This window comes from Dasypus novemcinctus, chromosome 13, assembly GCF_030445035.2.
Source record: "Dasypus novemcinctus isolate mDasNov1 chromosome 13, mDasNov1.1.hap2, whole genome shotgun sequence".
NCBI lineage: Eukaryota > Metazoa > Chordata > Mammalia > Cingulata > Dasypodidae > Dasypus > Dasypus novemcinctus.
In genome coordinates this window covers 46,995,957-47,018,397 of record NC_080685.1, presented here as the reverse complement: position 1 = coordinate 47,018,397, position 22,441 = coordinate 46,995,957, and positions in this window count along the sequence as shown.

The following is a 22,441-nucleotide window of genomic DNA, read 5'->3' as shown; positions in this document are numbered from 1 at the left end:
ATACATTCACCCATGGAAAGGCATCTTGTTTGCTTCCAAGTTTTGGCAATTATGAATAAAGCTGTCATAAATATTCACATGCAAATTTTTGCATGACATGAGTTCTCAGCTCCTTGGGGAAAATACCTAGGAGTGCAATTTCTGGATCATAGGTAATCCTATGTTTAAATTTATAGAAAACAGCCAAACTTTCTTGCAAAGTGGCTGTACCATTTTGCATTTCCACCAGCAATGAATGAAAGTTACTGTTGTTCCATATCCTTGTCAGCATGTGATGATATTGGCTTTGGATTTTAGCCCTTTTAATAGGAGTATAATTGTATCACATTGTTGTTTCAATTTGCAATTCCATAATGATATATGATGTTGAGCATCTTTCACATGCTTATTTGCCATCAGAATATCTTCTTTAGTGAGATCTGTTTAAGTTTTGCCCATTGTTTAACTGGGCTATATGTTTTCTTATTATTGAGTTTTAAGAGTGCTTTGTACATATTGGATACAAGTCCTTCATCAGATATGTGTTTGGCAAATATTTTCTTGAGGTCTGTTTCTCTTTTCATTCACCTAACAGTGTCTTTCATAGAATAGAAGTTTTTAATTTAATGAAGTTCAACTTACAAAATTTTTCTTTTATAGATTATGCTTCTGGGGTTGTATCTAAAATGTCATTACCTAATCCATGGCCAGCTGTATTTTCTCCTGTTATTTTCCAGAAGTTTTAAAGTTTTTCATTTTACATTTAGCTTTATAATCCATCTATTTTGAGCCTATTTTTGTGTAAAGTGTACAGTCTATGTTAGATTCATTTTCTGTACTTGAACGTCCAGTTTTTCAGCACTGTTTGTTGAAAGACCACTCTTTCTTCATTGAAATGCCTTTGCTCCTTTGTCAAATATCAGTTGACCATATACGTGTGAGTCTATTTCTTGACTTTCTCTTTTGATAGATTGACCTGTTTTTCTATTCTTTCACCAATACCATAATGTCTTGATCACTGTAGGTTGTAGTATGGCTTGAAGTTGAGTAGTGCCAAACTCTGACTTTGTTCTTCTGTACTGTTTTGGCTATTCTAGGTCTTTTGTTTTTGAATATAATCTTTGGGGTCTATTTGTTGATAGTCATAAAATAACTTATTGTGATTTTTATTGGGAAGCATTTAATCAATGTGTATCAATTTGGGAAAAAATTGAGATCTTAATAATAATACTGAGTATTCCTATCCATGAACATGGAATACCTCTCCATTTATTTAGACCTTTGTTAATTTCTGTCATCAGAGTTTTATAGTTTTCTTCATATAGATCTGATATTAAGTAATTGCAGTTTTGCATTGTTGAAATTTGACATTTGATATTGGAATACATTCTTAAATGAATGTGGTTATGTTATGTATCATTTTAATGTGCATTTCTTGCTTGATTTTTTTTACTAATAACATTACTTGCTGTTTATTTATATTTATTTTAGGCTATGGAAATGATGTTAGACAAAAAGCAAATTCAAGTAATTTTCTTATTTGAGTTCAAAGTGGGTCATAAAGCAGCAGAGATAACACACAACATCAACAATGCATTTGTCCAGGAACTGCTAACAAATGTACAGTGCAATGGTGGTTCAAGAAGGTTTGCAAAAGAGACAAGAGCCTTGAAGATGAGGAGCATAGTGGTTGGCCATTGGAAGGTGATAACAACCAATTGAGAGCTATCATCAAAGCTCATCCTCTTCCAACTACATGAGAAGTTGCCAAAGAACTCAATGCCAACCATTCTGTGGTCATTTGGCATTTGAAGCAAAGTGGAAAGTTGAAAAAGCTCAATAAGTAGGTGCTGCATGAGCTGACCAAAATAAAAAATATCTTCATTTTGTGTCATGTTCTCTTATTCCACCCAACAACAACAAACCATTTTTCAATTGGATTGTGATCTGTGATGAAAAGTGGATTTTATATGACAACTGGCAATGGCCAGCTCAGTGGCTGGACCAAGAAGAAGCTCCAAAGCACTTCCTAAAGCCAAATTTGCACCAAAAAAAGGTCATGGGCACAGTCATTGTTTGGTGGTCTGCTGCCCAATCTGATCTACTACAGCTTTCTAAATCCCAGTGAAACCATTCTATCTGAGAAGTATAATCAACAAATCAATGATATGCATCAAAAACTGCAACACCTGCATCCAACATTGGTTAACAGACAGGGCCCAATTCTTCTCCATGACAGTATCAGACTGCATGTCACACAACCAATGCCTTAAAAGTTTAATGAATTGGGCTACATGGTGCTGCCTCATCTGCCATTGTCACCTGTCCTCTTTCCAACTGACTACCATTTCTTCAAACATCTTGACAACTTTTAGCAGAGAAAATGCTTTCACAACCAGCAGGATGCAGAAAATGCTTTCTAAGAGTTCATCAAATCCCAAAGCATGGATTTTTACCCCAGGAAGAAAGAAAATTATTTCTCATTGGCAAAAATGTGTTGATTGTAATGGTTCTTATTTTGATTAATAAAGATGTTTTGAGCCCAGTTAAAATGATTTAAAACTCACAGTCCAAAACCACAATTCCTTTTGCACCAGCCTAGGATATATTTTGTTAGTTTTATATCTAAATATTTCATTTTTCAGTGCTAAAGGAAATGCTATTGTGTTTTTAAGTTCAAATTATATTTGTTCAATTGCTGCTGTATAGGAAAGCAATTGGCTTCCTGCCCCTCCCCTCATGAGGTGGCTCCCTTGTCTGTCTGCTAATTGTTTCTGCTTGCTGTTTTGTGCTTGTTGTCTGCTGGCTGTGTCTGCTTGTTGTGTTATCACTGTGTTTGCTTACTGTGTCTGTTCATCTTCTTTAGGAGGTACCAGGAACCAAACCCAGGACCTCCCATGTGGGAGGCACCCAACTGCTTAAGCCACATCCACTCTCACAATTGACTTTTTCTATTTTAAAATTTATTTTTTATATCCAATTTCACAAGGTCCTCAGTTAATACAAGATAATAACTACAATAACAATAAATCTACTTTTGTCAGTAGTTACACTTCCCCCTTATTTTTGTTCATTTCTCAGTCTTGAGGAATTTGGGATGATGTCCACTCTGACTGCTTCAGGCTGAGAAGGGACATAGATATTATGGGATGAGAAATGGAATTGTTTTTCTTGCAATTGAAGATACTCCTTGCTTTTGGGATGGGGCTGGTCCATCATCATTGTTTTCTTAGTTGTCTAGGGCAAGCCCAAGGAACTGGAGAGTAGGAGTTGGCTGCATATTTGCTAGGTTTCAGGGCTCAACTAGCATAGGAATAATCCAAAATTTGAGTCTTTGAGAAATATACTTAACAAGTAAGTTGAAAATTATAGGTTCAAATAAAAGTAGGAGAATCAAGATTAGGGGATTTATAAATGAGTGTAATTATGTTATATTGGAGAAAGAGTTCTTCATATATTCCCAGATAAAACATGCTGAGGGGGTGTTGATTTCATGTGGCCATGTGTCTTGCCTAAGGTGTCTGGACATCTCTCAGACCCTGAGGAGCATTTTAGTTTGAGGCTTTGTTTACTGTGGTAGTTTGTAAATTCTGGCTGAGACCTGCCTAAGTGTCACCTCTGGAATGACCTCCCAATTCACTTTAAAATCTCTTAACAATAAAATGTCTTTTTTATTTAGTATTTCCTCTTTTTGATCAAGGTCTTTGTACAAGTGCATTGCTGATTCATACTTGGTAATAATCTCTGAGTGCCAGAGAGGCTCATCACTGGGAGTCATGCCCCACATTGGGGGGAAGGTAGTGAGTTTATTTGCAGAGTTTGGCTTAAAGAGAGGCCACAGCTGAATAACAAGGAAGTTTTCAGGAGGTAATTCTTAGGCATTAGTTGTAATTAGGTTTAGTTTCATTATTACAGGAATAAGGTTCATAAGTGCAAGCATTAGGTTTGAGGGCTTGGCTTATTAGCCTGTTTTCTTTTTTATTCTGATTTTTTTCTTTTTTATTGTATGTTTTTGAAAACACATATATCACAAAAAATTTTACATTAAACAATGTAAGAGGTTCCCATATACCCCACACCCCACCTCACCCCCACTCTTCCCACATCAACAACCTCTTTCATCATTGTGGCAAATTCATTGCATTTGGTGAATACATTTTGGAGCACTGCTGCACTGCATGGATAATAGTTTACATTGTAGTTTACACTCTGACCCAGTCCATTCAGTGGGTTATGGCAGGATATATAATGTCCAGCATCTGTCCCTGCAATGTCATTTAGGACAACTCCAAGCCCAAAAATGCCCCCACATCACATCTTTTCTTCCCTCTCACTGCCCTCAGCAACTACTGTGGCCACTTTCTCCACATTAATGCTACAGTTTCTTCCATTACTAGTCACAATATTTCTGTAGTAGAATACCAGTAAGTCCACTTTAATCCATATTATGTTCCTCCATCCTGTGGACTTAGGATGGTGATGACCACTCTACCTCTATATCAAGAGGGGGCTTAGATCCCACATGGTTGATGGATGTGATTCTCCTGCTTGGAGTTGTAGGCACTCTCAGTTCCCAGGTGTGGTGGGTGACCATCTTCATCCCCCTGTTAACTGACCTGGGTAAGTCCAATGAACTGGAGAGTAGGAGTTGCAACTCTGCTGATGCTCAGGGACCAGCTGGCACATACCCAGTCCAGAGATTCAAGTCTGCCCTGTATACACCAACCCCGGTGCCAACTACGGGTTCTCCAAAAGTGACAGAAGAGGTATGTGTAGAAAGGTCACATCTAAATCCAACTCCATCACACTCAGGAGCACAAATTCCAAAGAAGGCCCCACTGACAAGGCACTGAACTCTAAAGCCATCTGCCATGACCATAGAACCTGTTTGTCCCCATAGCCCTCAGGAGAACCAGTACCTGAGGTTGTATCTACTTTGGCTGTCTCTGGGATCCTGCTGAGGCATGCATAAGAGCATCCCCTCTGATGACCTCCCAACTCTTTTTCTGAAGACTCTTAGCCATATAAATTCATTCGTCTTTATCATTTCCCCCTTTTATTCAAGGTCTTTTTCAAGGTCCATCACCAGTTGTGACAGGTAGTAATCCCTTGGCACCAGGGAGGCTCATCCCCAGTAGTCATAGCCTGTTTACTTTTATTAAGGCTTATATATAGTCCAGAGCTTTTGACCATTTTACTGGAAAAAGTAGCAGGACTTCCCCAGGAAGGAAGTTTAATATTTTGTTAGCTAGTATGAGGGCCTCTTTTTATCCTGAAACCAGACCTATGGCAACAAGAACACCTTTATATCCCATAGAAGTATGTAACTGTATAACATTCAAGATGTTCAAAAGGCCATGTCTGTTGAGACACATGGGTGTATTCCACATTTACCTTCTTGGCCAGAGTTATGTTAATTGACAGATAGAACATAATTTATATAGCAACATTCCCAAAATGCCCTTATTGTTGACACTTAACATTGGTGTAGTACCTTTGTTACAGTTGATGCAAGAATGTTAAAATATTGCTGTTAACCGTAGTCCACATTTTGCTTTAGGTGCATTTCCTATTAAGAATGCCTTGTGCTAGCGATGTACTTTTGTTATAGGTTCTAAAAGAACGTTCTTATATTTGTGTTATTTACCACAATCCTTGGCCAGTGCTAGGTTCACTGTGTTATACAGTCCCATGTTTTATCCTCTAGCTTTCCTTCTAGTAACATACTCAACCCAGAATTTCCCCTTTCAACCACATTCATACACATACTTCCATGCTATTAATTACACTCACACTATTGCACTATCATCACAGCAATTAACTTTTGTGTATTAATCTTCTATTCTGCAACTTTGCTATTATTTCCAGGGTTTTTTGTTTGTTTGTTTGTTTTTGCCATTGAATTTTCTTCATAGACAGTCATGCCATCTGTGAACAAAGACAGTTTTGTTCCTTCCATTCCAATTTGTTTACCATTTATTTCTTTTCGTTGGCTTATTGCATTAGGTAGGACTTCCAGTATGGTATTGAATAGGAGTGGTGAGAGGGGACATCCTTATCTTTTAACTTGCTTAAGGGGAACCATGTAGTTTCTCACCATTAACCAAGATTTTGGCTGTAAGTTTTTTTGTATATGATCATTATCAAATTGAAGAAATTTCTACTTCTAGTTTTTTGATACTTTTTATTATGAATGGATGTTGGATTTTGTCAAATGTGTTTTCTGCATCTATTTTAGTGAATGCATGATTTTTCTTTTATAGCCATTGATATGGTGGATTTCACTAATTGATTTATGCAGACCTGTTTTAAATGGCATACCTGGAATTAATTACATACCTGGAATAAATTCCTATTGGTTGAGATGTATAATTTTTTAATGTATTGTTGGATTCGATTTACTAATATTTTGTTGAGGACTTTTGCATCTATTTTCATGAGAGATATTGGTCTATAATTTTCCTCTCTTGTAATGCCTTTGTCTGGTTTTAGTATTAGGATAATTATGTCCTCATAAAATGAGTTACAAAGTGTTCCTTTTGCTTTTATTTTCTGGAAGAGATTATAGAAGATTGATATCATTTTTCCATTAAATGTTTTGTAGAACTCACCAGTGAAACCATCTGGGTCTAGTGATTTCTGTTTTGAAAGAATATTAATTGTTGATTCTCTCTTAATAGATATGGGCCTTTTCAGTTTATCTATTTCTACTTGGTATACAAGTTTTGGTAGAATGTGTCTTTCAAGGAATTTATCCATTTCATCTAAAATATCAAATTTGTGGTTATAGAGTTTTTTATAATATTCCTTTGTTTTCATTTTAATGTTCATGGGATCAGTGATGATGGTCACTCTTTCATTTCTGGTAATAATTTGTGTCTACTCTCTCTTTTACTTGGCTAGCCTGGCTAGAGGCGTATACATTTTATTGATCTTTTCATGATTTTCATGGTTTCACGATTTTCTCTATTATTTTTCTGTTTCAGTTTCATTGATTTCTGCTCTAATTTTTACTATTTCTTGTCTTCTGTTTACTAGGGATTTAATTTTATCTTCTTTTTCTATTTTCTAAGGTGGAAACTTAGATTGTTATTTTTTATCTTACTTCCTTTCTAATATATACCAGCACTCTAAATTTCCCTCTAAGCACTGCTTTTGCTGCATCTCACAAATTTTGTAAGTTATATTTTCATTTTCAGTTACTATAGTTCAAAATATTTAAAATTTTTTCTTTAGTCTTCTCCTTGGACCCATCGATTATTTAGAACTGTGTTGTTAATCTCCAGGAATTTTCTAGCTGTCTTTTTATTATTATTATATTCTAGTTTATTCCATTGTGGTCTAAGAACATACTTTTATGGCTTTTATTCTTTTACATTTATTGAGGTGTGTTTTATGGCCCAAGATGTGATCTATCTTGGTGAATGCTCCATATGACCTTGAGACAAATATATATTCTGCAATTGTTTGATGAACTATTCTATCAAGTCAGGTCCAGTTGATGGATGAGGCTGTTCAGTTCAAGTATATACTTACTGATTCTTTGCTTGCTGGATCTGTTAATTATTGACATAGGGGTACTGAAGTCTTCAGCTTTAAGAGTGCCTTGTCTATTTCTTCTTGCAGTTCTATCCATTTTTACCTTCCATATACTGACATTCATTTATTAAGCACATACCCATTAAGGATCGTTATAGTTTTTCAGATGGAGAATTGACCCCTTTATCCCTATGTAAGTCCCCTCTTTATCCTAGATAATTTTCCTTGCTTGGAAATCTGCTTTATCCAAAATTGGTATAGCTACTCCAGCTTTCTTTTTACCAGTGTTAGCATTGTATATCTTTCTTTATCCCTTTACTTTGAATCTATCTATGTCTTTATATTTAAAGTGGGCTTCATATAGACAACATAATTGGGTCTTGTTTTTCTAGTCCACTCTAATAGTCTATCTTTTAATTGTTATATTTAGACCATTCTTATTTAAAGTGATTATTGATATAGTTGGACTGATATCTATTATATTTGTCTTCCACTCTTTCTGCTTTTTCTGGTTTCAGTTGAGCAATAACTATGATTCTATTTTTCCCTCTATTAGCATGTCAATTATACTTTTTTATGAACTTTTTTTCTTTATTAAAGAAGTTGTGGGGAAACGGACTTGGCCCAGTGGTTAGGGCATCCGTCTACCACATGGGGGGTCCATGGTTCAAACCCCAGGCCTCCTCGACCCGTGTGGAGCTGGCCCTTGTGCAGTGCTAATGCAAGCAAGGAGTGCTGCTCCACGCAGGGGTGTCCCCCACGTAGGAGAGCCGCCCAGCACGAAAGAAAGTGCAACCTGCCCAGGAATGGCACCGCTCACACTTCCCGTGCCACTGACGACAACAGAAGCAGACAAAGAAACAAGACGCAGCAAATAGACACAGAGAACAGATAACCAGGGGAGGGAGGGAATTAAATAAATAAATAAATCTTTAAAAAAAAAAAAAAGTTGTGGATGTATTAGTCAGGGTTCTCTAGGGAAACAGAATCAACAGGAGATATCTGTAAATAGTATGAAATTTCATAAGATTCTTATAAATGTGATCATGGGGATGCACAAATCCAGATGCTGAAGGCAGGCTGCCAACTAGGGGCTCCAGTGAAAGTCCAATGAAAGTCTTTAATGATTTTCCAGGAGACATTAGCTGTCCAAAGAAGTGTTGGGGAATTCTCTCTGGATGCTGAAATCACTTCCCCATTTAAGGCATTCAACTGATTGGATAAAATGTCACTCATTGCTGGTGGCAATTTCCCTGGTTTATCATAGATGCAATCAGCCACCTATGCAGTAAACTCACTGATGACTGAAGCCCATAAATGTCCTTGTATTATAATTAGCCTAGTGCTTGCTTGACCAAACAACTGAGCACAGTTACCTGGCTGAGTTGACACATTAGTCTAAACATCACAGTGGGTTTACAAAACAATCATGCAAAAAAGACACAATTCCCATATGCCACCCTATTATTAACACCTTGTATTAGTGTGGAACATTTGTTACAATTAATGATAGCATGTTTTTATAATTGTATTTTTAACTATAGCCCATGGTTAACTTAGGGTTCACTGTGTAGTATAGTTTCATGGATTTTTAAAAATATATATTGTTCTGTTATCATATATACAATCTAACATTTCCTCTTTTAATCACATTCAGATATATATTTCAATGCTGATAATTGTGTCCACAGTGTTGTGCTACCATCAGCATTACCACGTATTTTCATCATTCCAAGTAGGAACCCTGTACTAGTTAAGCCTTAGCCTCCCTATCCCATCCTGTTCCTGGTAACCTATATTCTAGATTCTGACACTATGAGTTTGTTTAATTCTTTTGGTAATTGCCCTGGAATTTGTGATATACGTTTATAGATAATCTAAGCCCCATACTACTTCATGGCTAGTGCAGGTCCTTATAACAGAGTAATCTCAGTTCCTTCCTTTCATCCCTTTTAACAATGCTGTCATTCATTCACTTCACTTATTTATAAGCTATAATTACCCATTATATTTTTACTATTATTATTTTGATCAAAATGTTATCTGTTAAATCAATTAAGAATGAGAAAAAGAAAAGATTTTACTTTACCTTCATTATTTCTTCTTTAATGGTCTTTTTAAAAATGTTGATCCAGGTTTCTGACCTATATCAATTAACTTCTCTCAGGAGAACTTCTCCTAACATGTCTTGCAAGACACATCTACTGGCTACAAATCCTTTCAATTTTTATTTGTCTTAGAAAGTCTTTATTTCTCCTTCACTTTTTTTTTAACAGATCAATTTAATCGATATGTATTAATAAAGCATAAATCCATCCAAAATGCACAATCAGTGGTATTCAGTGTATTTGTGCATTCATCACTTCAATAATTCTTAGAGCACTTTCATTATTCCAATAATAATAATAATAATAATGATTAAAAAAAATAAACAAAACTCACCTCTCAATCTCTCTATGCTTTGCCTGCCATGCATAACTACTATTCTTTTCCCTTTTCTCTAGTATATTTATATTTATATTTTGTAGAAAGTCTTATATATACAATATTATGTATATTCATGTTTTACATGAGGTTTTACTATCTTATACAATCCCATGCTACAGTTTTTAGCTTTCCTTCTTGTAATGTACATGACTTTAGACTTTCCCTTTCAACCACTGTCATACCCATATTATAGCTGTGCTGGTTACAAACACCATGATATGCTTTCACCATTTCTATTCATTTCCAAAGATTTACAAACAACGTTTTTATCAATTCTGCACAGATTAACCCTCAGCTTTCCATTTTCTACCCACCTTCTATTTTCTGGTGACCTATATTCCAATTTTAACCCCATGCATTTATGCAGTGTATTTAGTTCATAATAGTGCAATCATACAGTATTTGTCCTTTTGTGTCTGGCTTGCTTCCCTCAACATAATGTCCTCCAGGTTCATCCATGTTGTCATATGCTTCACGATTTCATTTTTTCTTACCGCTTCATAATATTCCATCATGTGCATACATTGCAATTTGCTTATCCATTCATTAGTTGATGGACACCTGGGTTGTTTACAGCTTTTGGCTTGTGAATAATGTCACTGAACATCGGTGTGCAGATGTCTGTTCGTGTCTGTGCTTTCAGTTTTTCTGGGGATATACCTATTAACGGTATTGCCAGGTCACACGGCAAGTCACATTCAACTGCCTTAGTGGAAGTCCTCCACAGTGGCTGTACCATTCTACTTTCCCACCAACAGTGAGTAAGCATTCCTATCTCTCCACATCCTCTCCAACATTTACAGGTTTCTGGCTTTTTAATAATGGCCGTCTCCTTCACTTTTATAGGATAATTTTGCTGGGAACATAATCTCAGTTCCCGCCCCCGCCCCCGCCCCCAACATGTAAAATATTTCTTTCACTCTCTTCTTCCTTACATGGTTTCTGAAGAGAAGTCTAATGTAATTCTTATCCTTGTTCCTCTACTGATGAGGTGATTTTTCCCTTTGACCTCATTCAAGATTTTTTCTGTCTTTGATTTTCTACAATTTGAGTATGTGTACCTGTAAGGTTTTTGGTCCATATCCTGCTTGATGTTTTCTGAGTTTCTAGGATCTCTGCTTTGGTGTCTGTAATTAATTTTGGAAAAATCTCAGCCATTATTACTTTAAATACTTCTGTTCTTTTTCTTGTCCTTTTCTTTCAGGTGTTTCCATTATGTGTATGTTACACATTTTGTAACTGTCTCAGTTACAGTTCTTGGTTATTCTTTTCTGTCTTTTTCATTCTTCTTTCTCCTTGATTTCAGTTTTTGACATTTCTATTGACATGTCTTCAAGTTTACTAATATTTTCCTTGGCAATGTCTAGTCTACTAAGGAGTCCATTAAAGGAATTCTTCATTTCTATTGCAGTGTTTTGATTTCTAGGATTTTTTTCGAGTTTTTCTTATAGTTTCCATCTCTTTATTTACATTACTTACCTGTTCTTGCATGTTGTCCACTTTTTTCCTCAGAGCTCTTAGCATATTAATCATAGTTATTTTGCATACCCAATCTGATAATTCCAAAATCTCTGTCATATGAGTCTGGTTCTTGTGCTTTCTCTCTTCAGACTGTTTGTTGTTGTTATTGTTGTTTGCCTTTTAGTTTGCTCTGTAATTTTTTGTTTGAAGCTGATCATGACGTATTGGGTAAAAGGAACTGAGGTAAAAAGACCTTAGTGTGAGGTTTTATGCATTTCTGGCTTGGAGTTAAGCTGTGTTTATTGTTTGCTATAGCTGTTGGTGCCAGAGGCTAAACATTCCTCTGGAGTCCTTGTTTTTGTGTCCCCCTATTGCGTCTGAACCTTCTAATTCTTTCTATTGTAATCTCCTGTCATTATACAAGAACCGTACTGATGTGATATTAAGAAGTTCTATAATCCTTTGGTTTATTCTTAATCTTTTAGCAAACCTGTGCCTCTCTGCTTTTTTTTTCTTCTCCTCCTGTAGGTGAGACAGGAAAGCTAGAAAGGGCTGACACGTGGCATTTCCCTTCCCCCGTGTGGTTTTGGGTTAGGTTCTTGTAAAACTCAAGGTGGTTCTGCTCTGGCAAAAGAGTTCCACTGAGGACAGATTTTTTTTTTTTTTTTTAAGAAGAACAGTCTGCTCTGGACATATTTCAAAATGGTATTTTTGCCCTCCGTCTGCTGGAAGGATGAGGGGATTTTCTCCAGTCTTCTCTGTGTGATTCTGGTGGGGTTCTCGGAGGTAATACTCAGTAAGTTGTGAGACTCCTTAAACTGGTACACAGAGTCTTTAAATCTCAAACTAGTCTACACTGAGCCTTCAGCAATTCATCAATTACAGTTCAAGCATTCCCATCCGTACTTGTTACAGAGAAGAGTTTCTGTTCTGGAGCTGCTTCTCCTGTTAAGTTGTGACTTCCTTTATCTGCTCTCTCCAGTTTTTGGGCAGTGGTTTGCATTGTGACCTCAATTTCCTGATGGATCTAAGAACAGTTGTTGTTTTTCAGTTTGTCTAACTATTTTTGTGGTTGGGTTGGGAGAGACAACTCTGAAACTTCTTATATGCAGGACCAAAAAATGGAAATCCTGTGTTAATATTGTTTTATTTCACTTGATTGCTCAAATTCCTCCTCTCTCTCTCTCTCTCTTTCACTCTCACACACACACACACACATACACACACACACACACACACATTTATTTTAGTACAGTGCCCAAAGTAAAACTAGCTTTCTTATTGAGCTGGTGTGTTTATACTGTGATCTATAAACCAAAAAGAGTAACTGTCTTTGATGAAGAAAAGCCTACATAGTTTATCCTATCATGTTTGAGGGGATGGGCCAACCAGAGCCTAGCCATTTGAGGCCTCGGTAAGAGGGATTATCAGATGGCATGTGGCAGGGTAGTCATCAATAACAAGTACCTGAAAATGGACAACTTTCCTATGACAATCAGGTTGATGTCATTGCAAGAGTGTTTCTAGTTCTTCTACTACTTCTATGACCTTGGACAAATCATATTACTGCTAGGTAATACATATTACTCATCTGTAAAATGAGGTGCTTGGAGTAAAGGATCTCTAGAATCTCTTTCAGCTCTGAAATTCCATGGTTCCTTGAACACAGAAGTGGTAATGGGACAAAAGTCAAGTGCCAGGAACAACATTGGAAACCAGATAAATTAGGCTGAGAATACCAGTGCATGAGCCTAAAATAGATTGGACCTTTTCTTCAGCTGTTGCTAGAGTGGTTGTTTCTTCTGAAGAAGCTAAGGCCACATTGGGGTAAAGCCTTCACTTCATCTTGCACTAGCACTGCACCAGTAGCCATCAGCCCAGTGCTCACCCACACCATGGCTATCTGCAAACTCACCTCCATTTACTTGGCCCTCATCCTGCATGAATTGAGGTGAAGATCACAAAGGAACTCATAACATTGATATAAAGGCAGTGGTCACTCGAAGTTGTGAGGGGAGGGAGAGGGAAGAATAGGTATAACATGGGGCATTATTGGGACATTGGAATTTTTCTGCATGGCATTGCAATGACAGATACAGGGCATTAAAAATTTTGTCAAAACCTGTAAAATTGTGCAGTGCAAAGTGTAAACCATAATGTCAACTAGACCAGGGTTAATAGCAATATTTCAATATGTATTCATCAATTGTAATAAATATATCACACTAATGAAAGATGTTGTTAATAGAGAAAAGTATGGGGGGGGGGGGGAGGGGATGAGGTATATAGGAATCCCCTATATTTCTTTTTCATTTTTTGAAGTATATCACTCATACATAAAAATACATAAACAATAAATATATAGTAATAGTTGTGAACTTACAAACAAACATACCTAACATCATACAGGGCCCTTATACCTACCACCAATACCTTGCATTGTTGTGAAACATTTTTAACTAATGATTAAAGAGCATCCTCAAAATGTTACTACCAACCAATATATCTTACATTTGGTGTATTTTCCCCAAACCCATCCTGTTATTATTATTATTTTTACATCATTTATACATGAACATACATAAACAATAATTGTATAGTAAAAGTTGTAAACTTACAAAGCAAACATGCATAACATCATACCAGTTTCCCATACATTAACCCACCACCAACATCTTGCATTGTTGTGAGACATTTGTTACAAATTGTGAAAGAACATTGTAAAAATCATACTACTAACTATAGTCCTTACCTTACATTTGGTGTATTTTCCCCCAACCTATCCAATTATTGTTTTTTAAATATATTTCTATGACAAAAGTTGTAAACTTACGAAACAATCATGCACATTTGCAGAGTTCCCAGTCAATACCACTCCATCAACACACCACACCGTGGTGGAACATTTGTTGCAGATTATGAGATAATATCTTCAGATTATTACCAGGCCCATAGTGTACATTTGGCATACTTTTTGCATACTCCAACATTATCAACACAGTACATCTTTGGCATAAATTCATGAATATTACATTATTACTGTTAACCATATTCCATAGGTCACTCATATTTTTTCCATGTTTCTCCACTTTCCCACCACCCTGCAATAGTGATGTACATCTGCTCTTGCTCACAAAGGACACCCATGCATCTGTACCATCAACCACAATTCTCATCCACGCTGGGTTTACTCTGTTATTCAGTCCCTAGATTGTTCTCCAGCTTTCTGTCAATTGGCATTTACATCCCTAGACTACCCTTTTCAGCCACATTCCCATTTATAAACCAGCTATTACTCACTATGTGTTACCATCCACTCTATACATTTCCACACTTTTAAAGTTAATTAAAACTGCTACATACATTAAACATCAGTAGTCCATCTCAGTCTTCCTCTTATCTCCTTTAAGAATCCACCATCTACTACCAGGTCTTGAAGATATTTTCCTACATTTTCTTCTAGAAACTTTATGGTTCTTGCTTTCCTATTTAGGTTTTTGTTCCATTTTGAGTTAATTTTGTTTAAAGTGTGAGATAGGGGTCCTCTTTCTTTTGGCTATGGCTGTATAGTTCTCCCAGCACCATTTGTTAAATGGACTGTTCTGCCTGAGCTGGGTGGGTTTGACAGGCTTGTCAAAAATGACTTGACCCTAGAAGTGAGGGTCTGTTTCTGAATCATCAATTCTGTTCCATTGGTCTATATGTCTGTCTTTATGCCAGTACCATGCTGTTTTTATCACTATAACTAGGTAATATGATTTAAAGTCCAGAAGTGTGAGTCTTCCAACTTTGCTTTTCATTTTTAAGATGTTTCTGGCTATTCAGGACCTCTTACCTTTCCAAATAAATTTGATAATCATGCTTTCCATTTATTTAAAAAATGCTGGTGGGATTTTTATCAGGATTGCATTGAATCTACATGTCAATTTGAATAGAATTGACATCTTATTGATATTTAGTCTCCCAATCCTTGAGATTGGAATGTTCTCCCAATTATTTAGTTCTCTTTAAATTTCTTTTTACAATGAGTTGTAGTTTTCTGAATACAAGTGCTTTACATCATTGGTTAAGTTTATTCCTGAATATTTGGGTTTTACCTGTCATATTTTACTTTCACCACTCTTTTGAAACTTTCAGTTACTTTTATTGATACAATCTTCATATCTAGATTCTCTTTCACACCTCTCCTATCTTTTCTTTTCAGGCTGTAGCACAGCCTTTAGTGTTTCCTGCAAAGCTGGTCTCTTGGTTACAAACTCTTTCAGTTTCTGTTAATCTGTGGATATTCTAAATCTACCCTCATTTTTGAAAGACAGTCTTGTTGGATATAAGATTCTTGGCTGGAAATTTTTCTCTCACAGTATCTTAAATTATCTAACCACTGTCTTCTTGCCTCCATGGTTTCTGATGAGAAATCAGCACTTAATCTTATCGGGTATCCCTTATATGATATGCATTGCTTTTCTCTTGCTGCTCTCAGAGTTGTCTCTTTTATCTTTGGAATTTGACAATCTGATTAGTATGTGTCTTAGAGTTGGTCTATTCAGATTTTTTCATATGGGAGTACGTTGTGCTCCTTGGACATGAATACCTATGTCCTTCAATGGGGGGGGGGGGAATGTTCTATCATTATTTCTTCAAATATTCCTTTTGCCCCTTTTCCCTTCTCTTCTCCTTCTGGGCCACCCATAACACATATGTTTGTACATCTCTTGCTGTTGTTTAGTTCCCTGAGACCTTGTTCAATTTTTTCCATTAATTTCTTCATGTGTTCTTTTGTATTTTGCTTTCAGAGACCATTTCTTCAAGCTCACCAGTTCTTTCTTCTGCTTCCCTAAATCTGCTATTCTATGATTCCAGTGTATTTTTAGCTTCATTTATTGTGCGTTTCATTCCCATAAGAACTGCTGTTTTTCTATGTATGCATTCAAGTTCTTCTTTGTGATAACCCAGTGTTTCTTAATATCCTTAATCTCTTTAGCCATCTCATTGAATTTATTAAGATTTGTTTGAACATCTGTGATTAGTTTTTGCAACTCCTTTATATCACCTGGGGACTCATCTTGTTTCTTTAACTGGGCCATATCTTCCAGTTTCTTGGTGTGGATTGTAATTTTTTGTTGTTTCTTGGCATCTGCCTTACTAGAGTATTTATTCTGGGTGCAGTTTCTCTCTTTAGTTTAGGGCTTCCTGCCCTTTCCCCCTTGTTGGCTGTGTAGTAGGAGTTGACGATATAGTTGGTGCTGTAAGCTATGGAGGCTCAAGCTGCCCTCATTGCCCAAGGCCCACATGAAGCCTCTCCCAACTTTCTTCTTTGCCAAGGGTAGGAACAGAACCACAGCCATGTGTAATAATCCAAGTCATGCAGGCCTAGACTGTAGTTGTCTAGAAAGAGTGATGAAGCTTCACACCTCTTTTTTCCCTGCCTGGGGCAGGGATGGAGCTGCAGTTGTGAGCAGCAATCTGTGATGTGCAGGTCCAAAATGACTGGAGTTGCCTTGGTAGACTTCTGACTATTCAGTCTGTGCCACTAAAGGTACCTGCAGATACCTGGAGAGGCTGGTACAGGGCCCACCAGCTTTCTCCCTGCCAGAGGTGGGGTTGAAGCCTAGGCTAAGGCTGCAGGCCAGTCTGGGTGAAAGAAACCAGTCTCTGCTATCATTGTGATTTTCAGTCAGCTTGGCTTCCCCTCATTCTAGAGGTGGAGTAAAAATGGCAGCTATTGACCTCTTTCCAACTTGGACAGGTTCAAATTTTAGCTGTTCTTAGGACTATACTTTGGCCAGCCAAATTTACTAATCAGTAGCTGAAATCAATGGCCAACCATCTCTTCCTCCCCTGTTTTTGGGAAATGGAGCTTCTAATTCCAGCCACAAAATAGCTTCTGAGGTGGCTTGCACCACCAGAATAGGATGATCACCACCTCCATGGTGTGATCTGTATTTTCCTGGAGAAGCTGGCACAGGTTCCCATTGTTTCCTCTCTGACAGAGGTGGGGCTGGGGCTTACATGCTGGAGCTGCAATCTGATCTGGAAGGAAAGAAGCCAGTCCCTACCAGCAATCCCTACCAGTGATTTTCAGTCTGCCCCACTTACCCTCCTGCCAGGGACAGAGTTAAAATAGTGTCTACTGGCCTCTTTCTGACTTTAACATGTTCAAACTTTAGCTATTTTCAGAATTATACTTTAACCCGCCAAATATACTAATCTGTAGCTGAAGTTGTTGCCCAACTGTTTCTTCCTTCCCCATTTTTGTGAAGTGGAGCTTCCAATTCTAGCCATGGAATAGCTCCCGAGGTGACTTGTGCCTCCAGTGAAGAATGAGCCTTGGCCTCCGGGGCGTGGAGTGCTCTACTTATGAATCTTCTCTGCATATGGGCAATCTCCTCCTTCCACTCTTTCAAAGATGTTACAGGATGCTCTTCTGGTCTCCAGGAGCCCCCAAACAAGTGCTTTAGATAGCTCTAGGTGATTATTAACTGCCCTATATCATGCGCTGACTCTAGGAGATCCTTACTCTGCCACCATCTTACTGGTTGTCTGGAATCCCCTATATTTTTGATGCAACATTTATGTTATCTAAAACTTCTTTTAAAATTAAGTAAATAAATAAAAATAAAAAATAAATAAGATCAATGCCTTTAGTGAAGCAGCTACTGTGGATGGTGAACCTTGAGGGCCTGGCTTGTTTGCAAAGGCCCTGATCAATGTCAGCATCAGGAATCTCATCTGTAATTTGGGGTTGGTGGACCTGCCCCAGGAGCCTATGCTACACTGGCAGTAGATCCATCTTCTTATACCAAAGATGCCAAGGAGAAGACGGTGGAAACAAGAAGAAAGAATCTGAAGGGCCCAATAATGACATGGGCTTTGGTCTTTTTGACTAAGCCTCTTTTGTAACATGTTTAATAAAGAAATTTAACTCTTTAAAAGGTAGATCTGAAAAGCAAAAAAGATAAAGCACCCAAGATTTAGTAAATTAATGGATGTAGGAGATATTGATTCAAACAGGACAATATATAATTGGTAAGGTGAACTATTTCATCATAATCTTCCTTCTAGCTTTTAGACACAGTACTTTACTCTCCTTTCCTCCTTTCCCACTGCTATTTTAAAGCAAAACAAATCCATGGGTGTGCATTTGAGGCTGAGCCATAGGCATATTGATACTGATATTAACAATAGAGTGATGCGTATGGGAGCAACATATCCAAAGAGGGTAATCAGAAAGAAGCATGATTCAGTCCAGGTTGGGGGAGTTACTGTGATCAAGAAGGAGTCCCCCACTAAGCAGAGAAAAGTCAGGAAGGATTATTTTCAGAATTGGAGCAAAATTTTCAGGTCTGTTTCTAGGGAAAAAAGATGGGAGGCATTAGGGAGGACCCGAGAATACATGAATTACATGTTATCTCCACAGCACCCATGGCAATTTTGCTAAGTTTTTTCACCTAGAGTGGGTGACATCTCCATTAACAAGGATCTTCCTACTTACCCACACAGCTCAGTCCATATTCAGTTGGCTCTGGTTTTTGGAAAGGTTTTTCTTCTATGGCTGCCAGAGGATCTAATCATTGCTCCTTGTTTTATTTCCAGTGCTACAGTGGCTAAGACTCTGAGGTTCTTTGACTTTGAAATAGCTGATAGGCACCTTCAGAATCTTCTTTTCTCCATACATTACTTCCCATTGCCCCTTAATGTCCCAGGATGCAGCCCTTCACCCTCCTTTCATCAGAGGCTTGATTACCTAAAGCTGGCCTTCTGTGGCAGTCGTAGGTCTCAGTTCTGTCTTCGTGGGAAACTGTCCCAGTTCTCTTCTGGAGTTGTATTTCCTTGTTTGGCTCTTCTGTAACATAATAAGGAATTTGTATGCCTGTACATATACAGGCTTCAGCTTGCAAATCATGCAGCTAAGGCCCACATCTCAATCTGCAAGGTAGATACTATAGTAGAATTTATGAGAGATGAGTGCTTTCTCACTTTTCAGATTGAAAATGTTGGTTGCCCACATTTTTCTTCTTGAGAAGTTCATGGACACTTGCAGCCCTGGCTCCCCAAGCTATCCCATTATGTGTTTATTTTTTAACATTTCAACAAACTAATTTTACGCATAATCTCCTATGACAACCATATCAGATATCTGGGAATATAAGTCAAAATGCCTTCTTAAATGCCAATTTGTCAATAAATTGCTAATATGTTAAATATCTTAATACAGTGGAAAAGGAATGGATTTGAAACCATAAAGAACTGAGTTCATATTGTAACTCTGCCATTTTCCTGAGTAGCCTTGGGCTCTGGGAGAATTAGGTTAGATAATAATGATAAACTATCTGGTGCAGTCTATGATGCCTGGTAGTTGCATATAAATGTTACCACCCTTAATCCTTTTCTTGGGAAAATCCTTGGCAGCCTCAGAGCATCACGTTTTCATATCTTCATTTGAAATATAATTTTCTGGCTAAGAAATATATGCTGTTATCCAGGATGCCTGCCTCTTTTCACATTTCTTACCAGTGCAATTACTAACCGTGTCCCCCTTGGAGGGATTTTTCTTTCTTGGTCGGGCACTCATATTCAGGCTGCCACACATCGTCAGTTCCTGCATTTAATTATCTGAGTCACTCACCCACCTTTGAATTGACTGCAGTAGAATAAGCAGAAGGCTACTTGGCATCTGGCTGAGGCTGAGTGAGCATTTCTAATGCAGGCTGACTGGGGTGGCTGAATTTTCCCAATTCTTGCAAAATGAAAAGAAAGTAAGTGCCACTTTTGATAAAGTTGAAAATCTGGAGGAATGACTGATCAATTAGATTTTAGTTTTGATTTGGTATTCTTAAGGTCAAAAGGATTTATTTCATTTATCTAGTGTCATGCATCTTGTGTTGTGACTCCTTATAGGTGCTTTGTATAATAGGGCTAAGTGTTCAACCTTACTAATATTGAGATGAAACCATCCCAAAACAAGCTGTGTGAGCTTATGTAAACAAAAACTGATATCTGACATGATCTGTAGCTCGTAGAATGTAGGAAGAGAGCACTTAATTCACTTTTCACATGGTATTGAACTTGATTCAAACTCCTCTTTGCCAGATGGCATAACAAGGTGGTTGCGACATAGATTCTAGAACCAGGTTCACTAGGTTCAAATCCTGGGTCTGTCACTTGCCTGATGTGTGACTTTGGGCAAATAATATAATCTCTCTGCACCTCAGTTTCCTCATCTGTAAAATGGAATTAATAATTGAGTCTACTTCATAGGTTGGTTGTGAGGATTAAATGAAATAGTATATGTAAGACACTTATAACAGTGCCTAGTGCATGTACAGTAATATATATAGTATTTTATATATAATATTATATATTATTTTATATATATAATAGTTTGCTATTATGCTCAAACCTGTGATCAAATACCTAAAATTCAGAATGAATAATTAACTTCCATTCCACAATTGAACAACCTATCTGGGAAGTTCTTTCCTATTTTTATTAATTAATATAATATATATTGATAAATTTCCTATGTTCCAGGCACTGTTTTAGGTGCTGGTGAACAGAGGAGAAGAATTCCAGCAAAGAAAGTCCTGCTTTCTGGGAGCAGAATCAGTTTCCCTGTAAATTCCATGTGTTGATCCTAGTTTTGCCATGTGGAACGGTACTGAATATATTTTCTCCTTTTTCTGCATGGCTGCAGCACTTTGATCTGATGATGGTTCCACCTCTTATTTAGTTTTTACTTTTCTGATTAAAGAAGTGCAATCCTTTCAACTGTTCCTAATATGGTATGATTTTGCAAGCTGTGCTCCTGGAACTCTCTCAGGAACTTGGCAGGAAGGAGTGAACTATGTGGGAAGGGTCCCACTCTCCCATCCCCTTTCTACCCAGGGCAACACTGGGACTTGAGACCTCCTCTTCCTGGCAGTCCCGCACATCCTCACTTCACTTTCAACCTGCTTGCTCCTGCTCTGGAGTTGACTTTCTCACTCTGGCTTCACTATGATTTTAGTTCAAACCCTTTCTCTGGCTCTTTCTGCTCTTCCTTTCTTATATACACCATCCTGCCACTGGGACTCTATGCAGGCAGGATCCTACCTATCTAAATGGGTCAACCTAGCCCTGATCTGGTGTGTTTTAAACCACTTTAAGTTTTTATTTGGAGTAAATGCTTTGTTTCAGTTGTCCTAGACTCCTTGAACTTAATCCATATGGCTTCAGTCCTTATAAGCAAAGGAACTTGGATATGTGAGTAGGGAGCAGAAGCAAGAGTAGTCAGAGAGAATGGGGGAGCCAAGTGACCAAAGATTGTTGTCACTAGAATGCTACAGAGAAAGCATGGTCTTGCTGACAACGTGAGTTTTGACTTTTAGCCTCAAAACCATGAGGCAATAAATTCTTATTGTTTAAGCCATCCAGCTTAAACAGTATTTGTCATACCAACTCTGGGAAACAAAGACACCCTTGATTGTATGATGCACCACCATTTTACAGAGAAAGTGCAGCCAAATAAACAATGACACCATGCTTTCTTATTCCTTAAAAGTTTTATTTATACTTACTGAAGGAGCTATTTTAGAATTATTTAGAGAGAGATTTTTTCTCCTATGTCACTCTTGTGCATAAATAACAACCAAGTTCCATCAAGTTTCCAAAGTTTGTTCTTTAACTCTTCATTTACACATCCCTAAAATGGTTCAAGAACCAACATAATTGGTTAAATAGAGCTTTTGGATTTCTAACTTTTATCCAATACTTCATCAGCTCAGAGTCATCCTTCAATGTTTTCTACTGCCATCATAGTATCTTTGAGAAACATTTTACTCTTATGTAGAAGTGGATTTACTTGTAGGTGATAAAGTGTAAGCATCAAGGCTTCTTACCAGCAAATCCCTTGCCTTTCTTTGTACAGAATATGATATTATAGAATTGCTGTCCTATGAAAAGTGACCAAGGATTATGCAGCCACAACATCAAGGGA